Genomic DNA, 17408 nt, shown 5'->3' on the forward strand with positions numbered 1-17408 from the left:
TCAATAATGACCAGTGGTCTTTAAAGTGAGATTCTCGAACACCAAAAACATGAACAAGACAGTCCACTTGGAGTAACAGGAAAATATTAAACTTTTATTTATATTCAATTTATCTTTTTCAATTTCTAAGTCATTTATATTTCAATATACACATACTATATTAATAGCCTAGTATATATAATTTATAAAGAAATGTAGACATATCAAGGAACACATGCTCAAATTCTTCCACCGAGGGGAAGAGCATTTTAAAAGTCTGGAGGGTCACTGACTTGGATAATCACACATTTGGGGCGAGTTGTTTGGCCCAGGTGGGGTTAGCCTGGGCCCTCCACTGGTCCACTTTCTCTCTGATAGATTAAGAAAGCATTTTGCAAGGATTCCTAGACATCTAGCTATACAACCAAAGTTCAAAGTTCAATTCCATCCCAATTTTCCCTCCCTAATCACTCATCACCCTATACTCATCATCCCTGCAACTCACGGATATTATGGCATGTTTACTTTCTATTTCACATTTGGTATATGTATGTCACTACTATACTAGAAATATCCTGAGACCAGAGCTGCTGCCTTTTTTATTCTGCAAGCTTCAGAATTCCTAACCCAGCTTTATATATTATGGGTCCTCAATAATTATATCTTGCAAAAAATAAAGATAATTCAATATATTGTACCCAGAATTACCAAACAGTTATGATAAAGGACATTGCTAAAGCAACATTATTGCTTTACTAAACACTGCTTCTAGACAGGTGCAGTGCCTCACACCCGTAATCTCAGCACTTTGAGGGGCTGAGGAAGGAGGATCACTTGAGCCCAGGAGTTGAAGACCAGTCTGAGCAACATGGTGAGAGGCCCCATCTCTACTAAAAAATAACAAATAATAAAAATTGGGCCGGGCGCGGTGGCTCAAGCCTGTAATCCCAGCACTTTGGGAGGCCGAGACGGGCGGATCACAAGGTCAGGAGATGGAGACCATCCTGGCTAACACGGTGAAACCCCGTCTCTACTAAAAAATACAAAAAACACTAGCCGGGCGAGGTGGCGGGCGCCTGTAGTTCCAGCTACTCAGGAGCCTGAGGCAGGAGACTGGCGTAAACCCGGGAGGCAGAGCTTGCAGTGAGCTGAGATCCGGCCCCTGCACTCCAGCCTGGGTGACAGAGTAAGACTCCGTCTCAAAAAAAAAAAAAAAAATTGGCCGGGTGTGGTGGCATGTTCCTGTGGTCCCAGCTTGGAAGCTAAGGCAAGAGGATCACTTGAGCTCAGGAGTCTGAGGATACACTGAGCTATGATTACACCACTGCACTCTAGCTGGGACAACAGAGTAAGACCCTACCTCAAAAAAAAAAAAAAAAAGATTATTCCTCTTCACACAATGATTAGTACTGCGTTCCTGTGATCCTTTTCAAAGCTCCTTTATGTATACTTTATAGACCATTGATTACTTAATATAGAGACCTGAAAACATTAAAGCCTCCATCTGTAAAACCAACAGCCACTGCTAATTGAAGATCAATTAAAAATAAATATGAGGCATTCTAAAATTATAGCATATCAAAAAAGGATAGTTCTATGTGGAAAAACTAAGTGAAAACTTTTCAGAAAAACATCTATTTAATGAAGAAAAGTACAGATCATCCTAATTATTAAGATATACTAGACTTAAAAGCCATCTAGCTGTTTTTGAAATATATAGATCAGAAATGACCATATAAGGTCATATTTTTAAAAAATTAAAGAAAAAGAAACAGCAACTGATTCATGATCACAGTTCCTTATGCAGTAAACACATCACCATATACGTGAGACCAGGTCCTCAAATGCGTAACTCTGTGCTCATGTGTGATCCCATTCCTCAAGACTGATTTTTGGAAAACTACAAAAAAATTTGTACGAATTTGCATCACTCATGCAGAGATTATCTGTAGAAAATTATTAACATAAAAAAAAACCCTAGTCTTATGATAACCTGAACATGTTCTCTGGGTCTAAGCATGTATTACACCCAAGGAGATAAGAATGCATGTCCACATGCAAAACTTAAAAAGAAGTTCTTATTACCATGAAGACCGGTACATAACAAGATGGGAATGGTTGTGCTTCCATGATGTCAAACAGCCCCAAGACAAAGAACGGAAGGAAGACTCACAGTTACTATTCCATGTGTCTCTGTTTCTCTTTGCTGCTTTAATGTAAACATTGGAGTTATTACTGAAGAGAGCTTTGAAAAATTTCTTCCCAGGTCAGCTTCTTCTTTATGATTTCACATATGAATGTATTTGTTATTAAAGCACACTGGCATCTGGAACACTGAACACAATATTTCAGAAACAAAGTTTTAATCTAAACCGGGCTGATGTCCAGAAGTGACCAGTCAACTAAGGGCCACAAATAAAACTGAGTGAAAACACATACATTCTGAGGTATAACTAGATCACTATGCATAAAAGAGAAGACTGATCAAACTCATGGGTGTTCTCCAGGCCATGGCTTACTAAACCACAAGACAAAACACAACTGTAAGCACACGCTGAAGACATCCTGGAAAACCTAAAAACTGCTTGATGGAAGCTTTGAGCATAATTTGTAATCTATTAGTCCTCAAGATAGGAAAACACATTTTCACCTTTTTGGAATCCCATGTTGGGCTATAACTCTTATTAATATACTCCCAATTAGTATAATTTATTTAACTAAAAGTATCAGCTATAGTAGTTTGTAATATTTTTATTGGCATATGGTTTGGACCTCTGTACATCTAGCTTAAACTTACTATCATCTATTAAGTGTGCTTTTAACATTATTTGGTATGTGTACAATGCTCTTTCGGATGTTATATAGCTGAACAATTCTCATTGGTTCAATCAATCATGTTGTCTTTACACATTGTGATGTTAACAGCAATAAATAAAAAGGAAGTCCAAAACACTTCACTGAAATATAATTTTAATATAAGTTTAAAGCTTTATCCAAAAAATGTCAGTGGCTTTTTAAAATATCAGAAGCCAAAAGGATGAACTACTATTTAAATAAAAATGAAATTATTGTTAGAAGTCTGATTTTTAAAAATTCACTATAATGCTTAGGCCAAATTAGTTTTACAAACTTAATGGGCAAACACAATGCCACAGTAAGAAACTCGTCCCATATTTCAAGGTCTACCTCCTATGCTGGAACTGGCCAGTTTTTCAGATATTTACTCAGCACTATTTCATACCATATCTATTAAAACAATTAGCACAGATTAATTTATATGATAGATATTTACATCAACTAGCCTTTTCCAGCCAGTAGAACATGTTTGCTTTGAGGACAAGGGTTGTTCCACATTCATCTTTATATCTCCAAAGTCTAGGTCAAGCACCAACATTCTGTAGGCACTCAATCGATGAAAGCCAAAAAAATTGGTAATAGTTTCTGCTACCCTAGCCTCACCAACCAACACTTGACCTAATTATTTAATTTGGAAAATGTTCTTCGAATATCACCCAAGAAAAGCAGAAAGAAAGGTGTCAAATGACATAAAGTTTAAACTAATTTCAGTTTACCAACCAATGTGAATGGTGTTTTTCTGGGGGGGAATGAAACACAAAACGGAAGACCAGCACCTTCGGAAAAGCGTTATTCAGCTAGAATAATGCAAGAAGAGCACACTCTTAGTAAGATCATGATCCACAAAAGCTACTTTGCTAAAATAGACATCCTATTTCCATGTTTCATGGATCAGGGAAAAAGAGAAGCCAGTTTTAAAAAAAGACAAACTTTTAATCTTCCATATCTGAATTAGGCTCTGACTTTGCTGAATTTGCAAAGATAAAAGATTTTAATTTCAGATGAATAGGGCTCTTAGTACAAAAAAGCAACATGTTATGCTGTATTTTCAAAATGTTTGGCTACTCATATACAAAAGTATAATTTATGAAATCTCTTCCACTTAGCACAGCAGAAATAAGTTCCTTAGGTGAAGTTAAAAGCACCCTTAAATCACTTCCTAAACTGATGAATTAGAACTGCTGACTGACCCTATATCTGATTCATGTTTGATCAGGCACTCTGAAGTGAAGGCCATGAATCTGCTTATTAATTTTTCTACTAATATGGAATTGTCTTTCAAAGCAAATGTCAGAAGTAACCATTTTATAACACTATGCATGTTATACTGTTAATTCCTTTAGTAAAATATATTCACTGATTAAATATTTAAAAACACAGAGCACAGGCTGGGCGTGGTGGCTCACGCCTGTAATCCCAGCACTTTGGGAGGCTGAGGCAGGTTGATCACTTGAGGCCAGGAGTTGAAGACCTGCCTGGCCAAAAGGGCAAAATCTTGTCTCTACTAAAAATATTAACATGAAAATTAGGCAGACGTGGTGACCCGCACCTGTAATCTCAGCTACTTGGGATACTGAGGCACAAGAATTGCTTGAACCAAGAAGGCAGAGGTTGCAGTGAGCAGAGACTGTGCCACTGCACTCCAGCCTGGGCAATAGAGTAAGACTCTGTCTCAAAAAAAAAAAAAAAAGGACCACAGCACAAACGATATATTCAGCTAGGAAGACTCAACTTCTCATGAAAGAACAAATAATTTCTACTGATATACCAGAGGAATTAATAAATATTAAAAATAACAGCTGCCATAGACATTTCTATACTAGATATACCAACTAGAAACAAAACTGACTAAACATCAAATATATACTAAGTTTATAAACAAATGTTTAGTCTTTGACAATGATCTTACAGATGAAAATTTGCAAGCCCCAGGTCAGAGAATTTTTCACCTAACTTTCCTTACAAGTGATAAAGTACAGAGTTTCAATCTTATTACTTGAAAATGAAGACTTCTCTTCTAGGAGAAAAAAAAAAATTGGGGAGAATTCTTAACTAAAAGTTGTCCCAAACCTTTCATTTTTAACTTCTTGGAATGTAGCCCTAATGGCAGGTAAATACAGAAAAAGCCTCAGGAGATTGTGGCACTGCAGACAGGCAGTCTAAGCCTGGCGTGACCACTTACTAGCTGTGCGACCTCAGACAAGTTATTCAACCTGAGTTTTAGTTTCCTCGTCATTAAAATTGAGTATTTATCATCAGAAAGTTGTTGTGAAAAATAAAGTAATAAAAACAAAACTGAGCCTCATAAGGCAGGCCTTAGTCCAGATTATCTTTCTCCCTTCCTCCCAGTGTAAAATACTCTCTGGGAAACTTCTAAAAACTGCATTCTACTTTCCTGAAGTTTAAATGAAACTATGTAGTCGTTCTATCAACCTGAAACTGAAAATGTTTGGATAAGGAGTTTATTTCCATTATTTCATAAAAACAACAGGTGCCTTTATTTCACAGAGCCCTGCTAAAGGTTCCTTATAATCCCTTCCTAACTGACACTTTCATATGTAGAGATGTGTATAAGTCTGAAGCTCATTTATCAACAATTTTTATATAGGTAGTCATAAATACCAAAAGGATTCAAAAACTACAAATTGATCTTTAAACTCAAACAAAGGTGTTTTAAAAAAGGAAAACTCAACTCCCTATTCCCTATTCTAAAATATTTTTATGCAGTATCACAGATGCATATTACCAAATATAATAGACTGGGAGAGGAAAAAAAGAGATGAGAGAGAGGAAGGAGAAGAGAAGGAGGGAGGAAAAGGAAGGAAGGGAAACCTGGAAGGGAAGAAAATGATAATTTCAGTAACTCAAAAGATAATCAAAGTCTGACAGCTGGATGTAAAGAATTATTTTCTCATTTTGTTCCATGCTCCACCACATTCCCTCTGCAGTCCATGAGAACTCTACACTTGGGTGAGTTTTGAGAGGTGCACCAAAAGCTGAAAAACAAGTCAGCATTTTTAATATTAAAAGAATCAGCATTGCTAATAAGACTCCCTCTGAATTACTTAATCTGTGGCTTTCCTACACCAAGGAATGTAGTCATGTAAATAATGAAAGTCCTATCAATAAACAATTCTTTAGCATTAACAGTTCCAGTCTATATCAAATGAAGACTGAATTAAGTCTTACCATAACAAACCAGATAAAGTTATTACTTTGTTCCTACAGTGCCATATAGACTCTTCCCCATGACATATTTATCATTTTTCTAAAGTAGTTTTATAGGAAATTAAAAGGCAAGATCTGAACATTTCATAATTAATTGTTGAAAATAAAGGTATCTAGAACCTCTATAAAACAATATAACCTAAAAATATTCTCACCTGAGAACAGACTAAATCACAGAAAACACTTCCTATTTTTATTTTCCTGATAGATGGAAAAAAAATGGGCAGGTAGCAATATAATAAAGGAAATATAACCTCTAATAACAATAAACCATTAATGAAAGTAGCCTGAATTTCATTCAACATTACATATGAAACATTTTTCAACATGGTACAGGTTTCAAATGTTATGCAGATTTTAGTGTGTGTCTGTTTAATAAAACTAAAAACAACAACAAAGGAATCATCACATCAAAAGGGAACATAAAAGGTTCAATGAAATGTGAACTAACCAGGTTCTGCATGGATTTAAGCTTTCCTTACCTAGAAGCCTTTAACTTGGCTCAACTTAGACGGTACAAATGATGTCAATGACTACCAGTTTCCTTACCTGACTATATCCTCATGCCTTACACCTGTACATTTGGAGCCACAGGATTTCAGCAGACAGTTTGATTGAGGTAATATATAACGTTAAAAAATCTTTCATCATTTGTTAGCTGGCAAGGAACTTAAATTGTTCAATGATCAGTGATCAAAGTTAGCAAAATAATTTTTCACTGGGTTAAGTGGTTAGTAATATCAGATAATTTCACTCTACCAACCAAGGAAGTTAATGCAATAGGATCACAATCCCTTATTTAAAACCCTTAGGTCCTGATATGCTTCAGGATTCAGAATTTTGTGGGGTTTAAAAAGGCAAAATGGTACCTATAGCACATATTACATAACATTCCTAGTTAGATCTAGGATAATATCACACAATGAATCAATATTCATATTTCCAGCAAAATATGTGAATATTCTAAGCGGGCTTGAAAACTACTTTAAACATCCCATGACGGTCTGGGTTAGGTTTTGGTACCAAATGAGTTTTGATGTCACACTTTTGAAGGAAAAAAAAAAAAAAACTTTTAGTTTTTCAAGCTTTTTAGATAAAAGATTGTGAATCTATTTCCAATACTACTACATCAAAGAACAAAGGCGTTTTCAAAATATGCAGAGCTTATTAATTTACTGGAGATCAAAAATGTATGGCAAATTAAAATTTAGCAAAGTGGGAAGATGTTTCTGGCAAATATAACCTTAAAAATTAGGAAATACCAGAGTCACTTAATTTTAATTTATTTAAACAAATTTAATGATTGTTGAGACTACGTCAACAAATTTTTGTATCAACGTATATCTGAGTAAGACAGTACCGTTTGAAAACCCTGATACCTGTAGTCTTCTGTGCTTTCTTTACATTTCCCTAGCTTTTGGTTTTCACATTGTTTGAGATTTCAGGGATTTAAAGTATTCCCCATTTATCTTCTCCTTAGCTTGCCCCTATTTTCAAGTGCCTATTTGGTGAAATGCAATTTGCTAAGCACTACCTATGTAACACTTCTCAACCCCCATGCCTTGACACAAGGGTAAGTTTTACTTGTTTATGAGGAGTGCCCCAATTAGAACAATTGAAGTACCACAATTTACAATTTTCCATGTGTATATTAAGTATATTCAAAGTTTTCATTAAGATAACACCACTCTTGCTTGCAATTTGATATGATTTCTTGACTTTTTCTTACAAAGGAGTGGCTTTATCACACTGTGAACTACCTATAAAACCCACAGCATAGTTTACCTGTCTGTTAACCAGGGGAGATCATAATGTTTCATATGTGAACATTGGTCACGTGTTTTTGTTTTGGTTCTTTTGAGACAGGACCTTGCTCTTTCACCCAGCCTGGAGAGCAGTGGCATGGTCACGGCTCATTGTAGCCTCGACCGTGTGGGCTCAAGTGATCCTCCTGCCTCAGCCTCCGAGTACCTGGGACTATAGGTACACACCACCACCCCCAGCTAATTTATTTTTCTTTTTAGTAAAGGCAAAGTCTCACTATGTTGCCCAGGTTGGTGTTAAACTCCTAAGCTCAAGCAATCCTCCTTCCTCGGCCTCCCAAAGGGCTGGGATTACACATGTGTCTTGATGGAAGAAAGTTTAAGAACTGATACTCTAAGACATTCTAATATCTATCAGTCACCAGAGAGAATGCCCTGTGCTGACAACTAACTACCTTGAAATATGAAAAGAGCTGTTTTCTAGTCCCATACTCTACCTTTCCAAAGAGGTGGGAAAATCATTCCCCAAACCTGAAGGAGCACCGTACTTAATCGTGGCATGCCTCAGCTGTGCTTGGCTTTTCTCCTTCTGGTTACTCTTACTATTTCCTTCCCTAACAAATTACTTGTCCAGCACCTCATGTCTAGTTAAAAACATACCAATGTTTCATGATAACTAGAGGTGAGAATCATTTTAGAGAAAAACAAAAACAAAAACTAAAAGCCTTTCAGAAATTTCAAACAGTGGAGGATAGGGTGAGATGAGATGTAATTATAAAAACAGAGACTATATATTGAGTGCTAACTGTGAATAAGGGTCCTACATTCATTACCGTCTTGTGTAATCCCTGTATTATTGCATGGTAAATATTACCATATCCATTGTGCACATATGAGAATGAAAGTTTAAGGGATGTGAGGTAACATGCTCAGAGTCCCCCAGCTAATAAGCAATAGAGGCAGCAGGAGCGGAACCTAGAGCCCTTTGGTGGCAAGTCCTCTGTTCCTTGTACTACCACTTCTACTACAGGAGCATCTACAGAGGGTGATGAAGACCTTCTCAGTATTGCAAACACACTGAAATACAGCCAAAGAATGGTGAAGATGGAAGACACCTTATAAGTCAATGAACTTCAGCCCCACATTCAGAACATGACCCCTATAGTCTTGGGCCATCTGTCCTTCATATCAAGGTTTCTCAGTCAGTCGGAGGACCTCCTGCTTGCTTTAGAATCACCTGCTATATGTGCTAAAATCTAAATTCCGTGGCACCACCCTAGAAACACTGAATGAGAATATCAAAGGATGAGGCCTAGAGACCTCCATTTCTAAGAAAGCAAGCAAGTACTCTAGGCCAGTGTTTTTCAAACTATAAGTCATGAAATCAATTTAGTAGATAATATCTAGTATTTTTTGCTTAATAAAATGGCTTGAAACATACTGGATTTATAAAGATCAGTTGGGAACAGAAAATATCAGAGGGCACTGCACTTTGTCCTGTTTCAAGAAACTTGTTTCAGTTCTTTTATGTGGATTGGGATGTTAAATGTATTTTTTATACTATACCTCAGTCAAAAGTATTTAAGAAATACAGCTGTTTTGAATAATTTTTATCCCCATTCTTATTTCTCCTTTAAAGTAAGTTATTGGCCTTTTAATTATTCCTATTACAAAAGATGCAACCTTGTATGTTGCTTTTAGGAGTTCAGTTATTCCGCTCCAGGAGTTTCTGTTTTATTCCCTGAACTTTTCATCTGAGGACCATGTTTAACTATTGCTATAATTATTTAATGAACATTTTCAAATATTTTTAATTTTTTAAGATTTCATAAAATCCAATTCATTCTCATTAACTGTTACTTTGTGGGGTTTTTTTGGTTTTGTTTTTTGTTTCATTTTGTTTTGGAGACAGAGTCCTGCTCTGTCGCCCAGGCTGGAGTACTGTAGCGCAATCTCAGCTCATTGCAACTTCTGCCTCCTGGGTTCAAGGGATTCTCCTGCCTCAGCCTCCCAAGTAGCTGGGATTACAGGTGCCCACCACTACACCTGGCTAATTTTTGTATTTTTAGTAAAGACAAGGTTTCACCATGTTGGCCAGGCTGGTCTCAAACTTCTGACCTCAGGTGATCCACTGGTCTCCGCCTCCCAAAGTGCTAGGATTACAGGTGTGAGTCACCACACCTAGCTGTTACTTCGTATTTTATACAAACCTTCTCATTATCTGAAGTTATTTCACTACCTAGAGTCTCAAACTGACTTACATATTTTAACTTATTAAGTTTATATTTTGGTACATTTGGTAATACCAGTGTTTCATGGTCTATATTTAATCTTTTAAGTCTTTCATTCTCTCATCTTCTATTTATATATACTTTTAGATGAAATTCTTTACTGGCTTGCTTCTTTTGCATTCTCTCACATAATTGGCACTTATTTCAGTTCTTACCTGTTTCCTTGAAAGGAAACAAAAATGAAAACAATCCCCATTAATACATGAGGATTTTCTGGGTATATCTGTATAGTTTTAAAATGATGTACTGGCATTTCAAGGAAATATAATTGCCTTCTAAAAGACAATATCACATGTGAACTTTGAGCAAAGTTGTAATCAAAAAGTGCTTTCCACAGGTATGACTTAAAATACAGAAATATCAACAATTAGACACAGTATGTGATGACTGCCCTTGAGGTAGTACAACACCCAGTGACTGAATGACAGTCACAGAATCTTCAAGCTGGAAGAGCCTCCATTCAGTCTCAGTCTTTCTTTTTACCTATTCCCTTCATAGCAGTGTTGTTCAGTGTACTGAGGACTGCCTGCATCTGATTTCCCTGAGACACATGATAAAAACAAAGCAGTAAGATTACAATGTCTTTAGTAAAGTTGAGTTTGTTTTCATTTCATAGTGACAACAAGGAATCTGACAAAAAATACAGGAGAGATACCACTCAGGCCCATTTCAAAAGGTACCCTCAATGGTGAAATGTTAAATAATGAGATGGACTTCAAGGTACAAGTTCAAGAAAAGCATCTTCCTCTTAAGTTAAGCACCTGCTTAAGGTTAAATCTTAAAGCACAGGTATGCCACGTTGGTGGTAATGTAATATGTTAAAATTAATGCCTATATTTAGTGATTTGGAGCATCTGATGTAACAATTGTAAACACTTTGTATACTTTTGTAAGACACTAATAATGATTTCAGGGACTTCCTGTAGTACAGCAAAAAGGCCCATCTGTAATGGAACTGTTCTCAAAGGTTTTTTTTTAGTAGTATAGAGAGATGAAGCCTTTATTATTTCTATTAAAGATTTTTAATATAAAAGTAATTGAAATTAATGACAAGATCTACTTAAAAATGTAGCCCTTGCTTTTACCCATGTTCTTTATGAAATGTAGGAAAACATATACTGTTAATAGGCTAATGACTAATAATTAGAAATTGCCTGTAATTTTACTGAAAAGTATGGCTTTATAAATATTTTAGCTACTGAGTTAGATTTTCATGCGTTGCACATCTTCAGACCTATTCTTTATTTTTACAACATACAGAAAACTTATCAACTACATAGTTACTTACAGCAGAGGCCAATCATAATCATATGTGCATCCTCATTTTCATTCAAAGATATGTTCTAAATTCAATGTCTACATGAATCTGTTTCAATAGATTAAGTATAAAAATCAGATCTATAAGGTTAAAGGTCAAAGGTGCTATATATACAATTTTCAAAATCTGTTAAAAGTAGTTATCTAAAAAACTCATATACCTTGAACTTAAAAAAAAATGGATACAAAGATCAAGATACTTTTTTTAATGTTTCAAAAATTGCAAATTTTAACAAGTATCTAACTCTCTAGAGAAAGGTTTTTCCTAAAACTGCCTCAGTACCTCCAAAGAGGTAACACTAGGAAACAATATAGATGAGCCACCTTTTCAATAGCTAGCATTAAATGTGAATGCAAATTAAGGCTTCAGTTTCAGAACCTAACAGAGACATGCAGAATAATAAAATGGGAAGTTTGGAAACACTTGGAAATGGAGAAGCAAAAACTTTAAATTCTTATTTTGATAAGTAAGCCTCAAATCAAATACATTTTAGATGCCAATAACTGGCAATTTATTGTCAAAATGACTTTTTTAGATCACTATTACAAGATTTACACTATCAGAACTACTTCACTGACTTCAAAGTCCAAGACTGTTCTTGAAAATATTGTTTTAATGAAGCAGTCACTTGATATCTCAAAGAAATACAAGCACTTATCAGACTTTTATTCTCAACATTACTAACCTCGCATATTAATTTTTGAATTGGTCAAATACATTTCCATGGGGAAAGGAGTAATATTAAAAGTTTGCAACGAACTTTTATGAATGAAAATGTTGCAATGAACAAAATAATGTGTTTAGCAGCATAAATGTGGTGTTCTTTAGTAATCAGGAATGCATTTTGAATACTCTTGCCAAAAATGAAACTTTTCAAACAAGCTTTAAAAAAAACTCAAAGACAATGAAATCCATGTATTTCAGTGTGCACTAAATTCATCTTACAGAACCTTCTCATTTTGACCATTCCGATTGGCCTGCTATGTATGTGACGTATTCTGAGTTAACCGAACAAACCACCTAATTATAAGCAGTAATGCAATATTTATATTCCATAAAAAAAGTTCGATGAAAAACATATACAGATTATCTAAAGTCCTCTAGATTGTCTAAATGTTCGATGCAAAACTTACACAGATTATCTACAGTCCTCAATAATACAAAAGTATATTTTGTTACCAGATGGACGCTACCAGAAAGGTCTAGTCCTCTAACTCAATACTAAGACAACAATTTTATACCCTTAATACTAAGACAAGAATTTTGTTAATGTACGCTGTATCTCAGCAATCCAGGAAACGCCATAGATGAGGTCTCCAAACTTTCTTTCATGAAAAAGTAAGTTCATTTTCATTTATAAAATACAATCTCTAAATTCACTATGGTAATATTACACAGCACTACAGCTGATTTACACAATTTAGTACTAGTTTCCAAACATCAACAACTCAGAGTACCTGGGGTGTTCCTTTACAATGGTGGGGGAAACTTACAAGGTGGTTTTCTGCAGATTAGGCTCACTGTGCTGCTTTCAAATGCTCTATAAACCCTCAGTTCTTATCCACACTGTTACCTCTCACAAATTTTCCACACACTTACTGTCCCACACATATTTTGCAGATTTTTCTACTTGGGAGTCATATATCTGAAAAAGGCACTTAACGACAGATCTCAGTCATTGTTTATTAGATTTACAGGCTACCGAATTGTTCCTAATTTCTCCAAACATGTAAGTTTTGAAAGAAATTATGATCAATTTTGAATCAAACTAGTGCCCTAAACACTAGATTTACTATACTACCAACCCCACCTTTCCCCACCCCAAAAGTAACTGTTACAAACACCACAGGTTACTCAAGAAAGAGAACTTGAGAGAGAGTAAGCAAATGTCAGTCACTATAATTAGAGAGGCCTTCTGCACAATGCTTCCTTGGGTTTTTAATAATTCCCTCCACTCATACACTGCAATCTTCCTATAGTATTGTCTAGCATTAAATTTACTAGACCTTCAATGCTATGTAAAATTTCATTATAAATTAAAATGCCTATTTGAAAATAAGTTTTGAAACGACAATTACTTGTAGATAAACACAAAATGAACATTTACTATCTTAATAATAACTCACAGCTGAATTCTAAACACTAAGAATTATAAACTGACTTATACTGTGGGAAACTCAAGTGAGACAAGGTTTCTGGGGTGCTGTAACCCCAATAAAGCATCTTCCTATGTGAACGATAAAGACCCTTATGTCATTACTAATTGTCATCCAGCTTCCCTGTATGAAGAGTTTGCATACTTACCCAGGAAGGCGAATGGAAAGTACACAGGGAGGAAGATGAACTGCTGAACTGCAGCAAAGCCTTTGTCATATGATAGTGACCTATAAAGTATCAAATAAAGGTACATCATCAGTATGGTAGGGCCTTACAATAGCACAGTCCCAAGTCCTGTAACATCTATGAAGAAAGGGTACCAAAACCCAGGAGTCCAGCTCCCACTAAACCCTCCCCTTTCTCTACCACCCCCCGACACTGGAGAACTGAGGGAACAGAAGGCAAAGAAGCTCCCCGTATTCAAAGGGCAGAGGCTGGGGGACAGCCCAACTGGCATTCTAGGGTATCTCCAGCACCCTCGCTTCCTACTCCCCATATGTACAAAGCAGAAAGTTGATCCATTCTGCAAACGCAAAACCCACACCGCGATCATTCATCAACTTGCACAAGTGATCACCACCCCCAGGACAAATATACCAGTAACCAAATCACAGGGATCGATAGGCAGCCCAAGCCTCGCCTTGCCCAGGAGCCGGCGGGAGGTGCCACCGCGGCGGCAGCGGGTCCAGGTATCGAAGCCCTCAGCCTTTCAGACCTGGGCGGCCACAGCCGTCTCCCAAACACCCAGTCCGGGTCACAATCCCCAGATTGGAGATAGGAACCAACCGGGGAAAACACATTCGCCAAAGCCCACAGCGGCAAGTGCAGGGCCACCAGGTCTGCGAGGTCGGGGTGGGGGGAGCTAGGAAACAAGGAGGGAGGAAGAGAGCGAGGGATCCCACCCCGGCTTTGTTGCTGGTCACCATCAAGTTTGCATCTTAGTACAAAATGTCGATCTTAAAGGCTGACAAGACAGAGGCAGAGGCAGAGGGAGAAAGAGAAAGGGAATAGAGTCCATCTTGCTTTGGGAAAGAGGGGGGAGGAAAAATGAAGTGCAAATACCACACTCCGGGAGTAAAAGTCTGCTAAACACCTTTCCATAACGGAGGAGCAACGAGTGGGGTGTCCCCGTGCCCGTGCCTGCTCGAACTGGCGGCGGTCTGGGCAGAAAACGCCTCCCTCTCCTCCTCTTCCTCCTTCTTCCCCTCCTCCTTCTCCTTCTCCTCCTCCTCCTCCCGCGGGCCCCGGCGAAGATCCCGCCGCCACTGCCTCTGCCTCCGCTGCCCCCCAGGGAGGCACCGCCAGCGCCCGGCCCGGCGCTGCCATTCCGGGCTTGGACCGCGCGGCGCAGAGCGCGTGGGGCCGGGCTCGGTGTGGCCGCGCGGGGACGTCCGCGCTGGGGACCCCCCGCGCCCCTCGGCCGCCGGCTGCCTACAAAAGTCGCGCGAGCAGAGGTGGCGGCGGCGCGCAGGGGCGGGGGGCAGCGTGGGGGCCCCCACGCCGCGAGTGGGCAACCCCAGGAGATAGCGAAGAACGCCCCTCCCCGCGCGGGTAAAGTACCCCAGTCCCAGTCAGCCACCCCGGGAACGGCAGCCCGGCGTCCGCGGCCGGGAGAAGAGAACTGGACGTGTCATTAGCAGGACAGGCAATGGTTTCAAAGCCCCAGGCCAATGACCATTAGCAGAGGCAGAGCTCGCTCCGTCCCCATCCCCCACAACCTCCACCCACCTTCCCCTTCGCCCCCCCCCCACCTCCACCCCACCTCGCGAAACTTTTCAACAAGATCCACCTGGACTAATTTGTCCACAGACAGTTAAAATATTGACTAGACCCTACACACCGGGAAGGAAGGGGAATGCACGCTTTATTTTCCTTCCTACAGAAAGGAAAGCAAAAAATAGCTTCTCTCTGTCTCTCCCTCTCCCCCCCCACTCTGTCGTACATGTTGTGTCTTAGCTTTTTGCATCGTTTCGTTTTACCTTCCTCATTTAGCAGAAATGATCGCGGCTATTTCACACATAAACGTGTTCCAGATTCTGGGATTCAGGGTCCTTGTAAATTACAGGACTCGGGTTCGGTCTCAGTTACGTTAAGTTTCATACAATACCAAAAAATAAATAAAATATGATAATAAATTTCTGAGGGTGAGTGAGCGAGACGAGGTGGAGGAGGAAAAGAAACCTCGAGTCTGATTTCTGTAATTTACTAGCGACCCGGATCGCAGCAAATAACAGTGTAACATGAGTGTGGCTTAAGAGGGCTGGGGAGCTCTTTCCAGAGGCATCGACCCCATCCTCGGATAAAGGATCTGCAAGTTTTCTGTCATCGCGACCAGGCAAAGCCGTAACTTACCTTCAGAAATAAGACTTTAAACGGCCAAGGCCTTCCTCCTCCCCTCCCTCCACCACCACCCTCAGCCTCGCTCTCTCCACCTTAAACTTATTGACACAACATAATCCCACATTCAAGCAAAATCCTGACACAGCCTCCCTCCTCCTCTTCCCCCTCCTCTCTTCCCTCCCGTTCTCTCTCTCTCTCCCTCTCTCTCTGTCTCCCTCTCTCCCCCCCTTCCCTCCCTCTTCTCTCTCCCCTTCTCCCTCGCCCTCTTCCCCCTCTCCCCCTATTCTTCCTCCAGGCTACTCTGGCACTAAAACAGCACTTTCTCTACTCGCCGCGCATTTGGGTAGGGGTGGGGGTTGAGAGGGCACTGATCTGCGGGGCCGGAACACCCAAATCCCAACTCTCCAGATGAACGAGCAACTGGGCTGCTGTTCCCGGTCACCAACGCACACGAAATGTTCAATAAATCCACCGAAGGCTGGCTCCCCGTACCTTCCTCCACTGCCCCTGCTCCCCAGGCCCCACCTCCCCGGCAGCCGAGACCAGGCAGGGCTCCACGTACTTTCGCCGAGATGAAGTTTGGGGCTCCCCGGGCGGCCACGAGCCGCCCGCCGGCGTGAGGGCTCTGTTGTTGTTTTCCTGGGGCCGCTCCAGCCCGCGCCCCGGCTCCCGTGCCCCTCTCGGGCGGCGCTGCCTGTGTGCCGAGAGGTGCTGGTTGCAAACGCAGCCTGGCACCGGCTGGCCTAGTACTCCCCAGCCCGGCCCCCAGCCTCCCGCTCGCAGGGCACTGCCTCCGCGCCCCCCGCCCCCCGGCCCCAGCCAGCTTGGCCGCCGCGACCCTCGCCCCCGACCTCTCCCGACCCAAAGTTTTGGCGGAGGGGGAAAGTGCCCAGGGAGCGGGCCGGCTGGCGGCGGCTCCGGACTCCCGGGGTTCCCTCCGTCTTCCTCAAGTCCACCCTACCGGCTGCCGCCGCCGCGCCGCCGCCGCCGCCGCTGCTCCTGCCGCGGAGTCCTTGGGGCTGCAGCCCGGCGGCTCGCAAGTGAGTAGGAAAACAGAAAGTGAGGGGAGTGCGCCCAGGGAGGGCTGGGGATGGGGGGCGCCTACCTCGCGGGCTCGCCGGGCGTGAGGGCGTGTGTGTAGCTAGCCCTCAGCGGTCAGTCAGGGTTTCTCTATGGGAAAGTGGAGAGGAGCTCGCGGAGCCGCTCTGCCTTCGCTTCACTGTACACTGCTCCACATACAGTACATGCAACCCGGAGAGACTGAAAACACTCATTTTATATAAGGCAGCCTGCCATTGGCCCGCGCCGTGACGGACAGGCCGCTCAGCCAAACAAGAGGCCCGTTACACCCAAACACACGCACACATACACACATTTTACAGAGACACACAAAGATCATCACATTTTCTATTTTCTAATGTTCGGGACCTGTAGACAGTAGGAGAGGACAGGTAGAGAGGCCCAGCAGAGTGGGGT

General features: G+C 40.5%; 1 protein-coding gene across 17 annotated transcripts in view; it reads right to left on the minus strand.

The window, feature by feature from the left end:
- BBX (BBX high mobility group box domain containing) overlaps nucleotides 1-17209 on the minus strand; it is a 276188-nt gene extending 258979 nt beyond the window's left edge. For 6 of the 17 annotated variants that reach the window (XM_033211380.1, XM_033211384.1, XM_033211392.1 and 3 more), the window contains exons 1-2: nucleotides 17038-17188; nucleotides 13740-13819 (exon numbers count right to left, since the gene is read on the minus strand). The gene's annotated coding sequence lies outside the window, so the exon portion shown is untranslated. Of the gene's footprint in view, nucleotides 1-13739; nucleotides 13820-14654; nucleotides 14800-16494; nucleotides 16646-16893; nucleotides 16918-17037 lie in introns of those variants that run through there. The other 11 variants (XM_033211393.1, XM_033211391.1, XM_033211390.1 and 8 more) reach the window with 8 other exon arrangements.
- Between the last annotated feature and the right edge of the window lie 199 nt (nucleotides 17210-17408).

Source organism: Trachypithecus francoisi, unplaced genomic scaffold (genome assembly GCF_009764315.1).
Source record: "Trachypithecus francoisi isolate TF-2019V2 unplaced genomic scaffold, Tfra_2.0 Lachesis_group0, whole genome shotgun sequence".
NCBI classification, from domain to species: Eukaryota; Metazoa; Chordata; class Mammalia; order Primates; family Cercopithecidae; genus Trachypithecus; species Trachypithecus francoisi.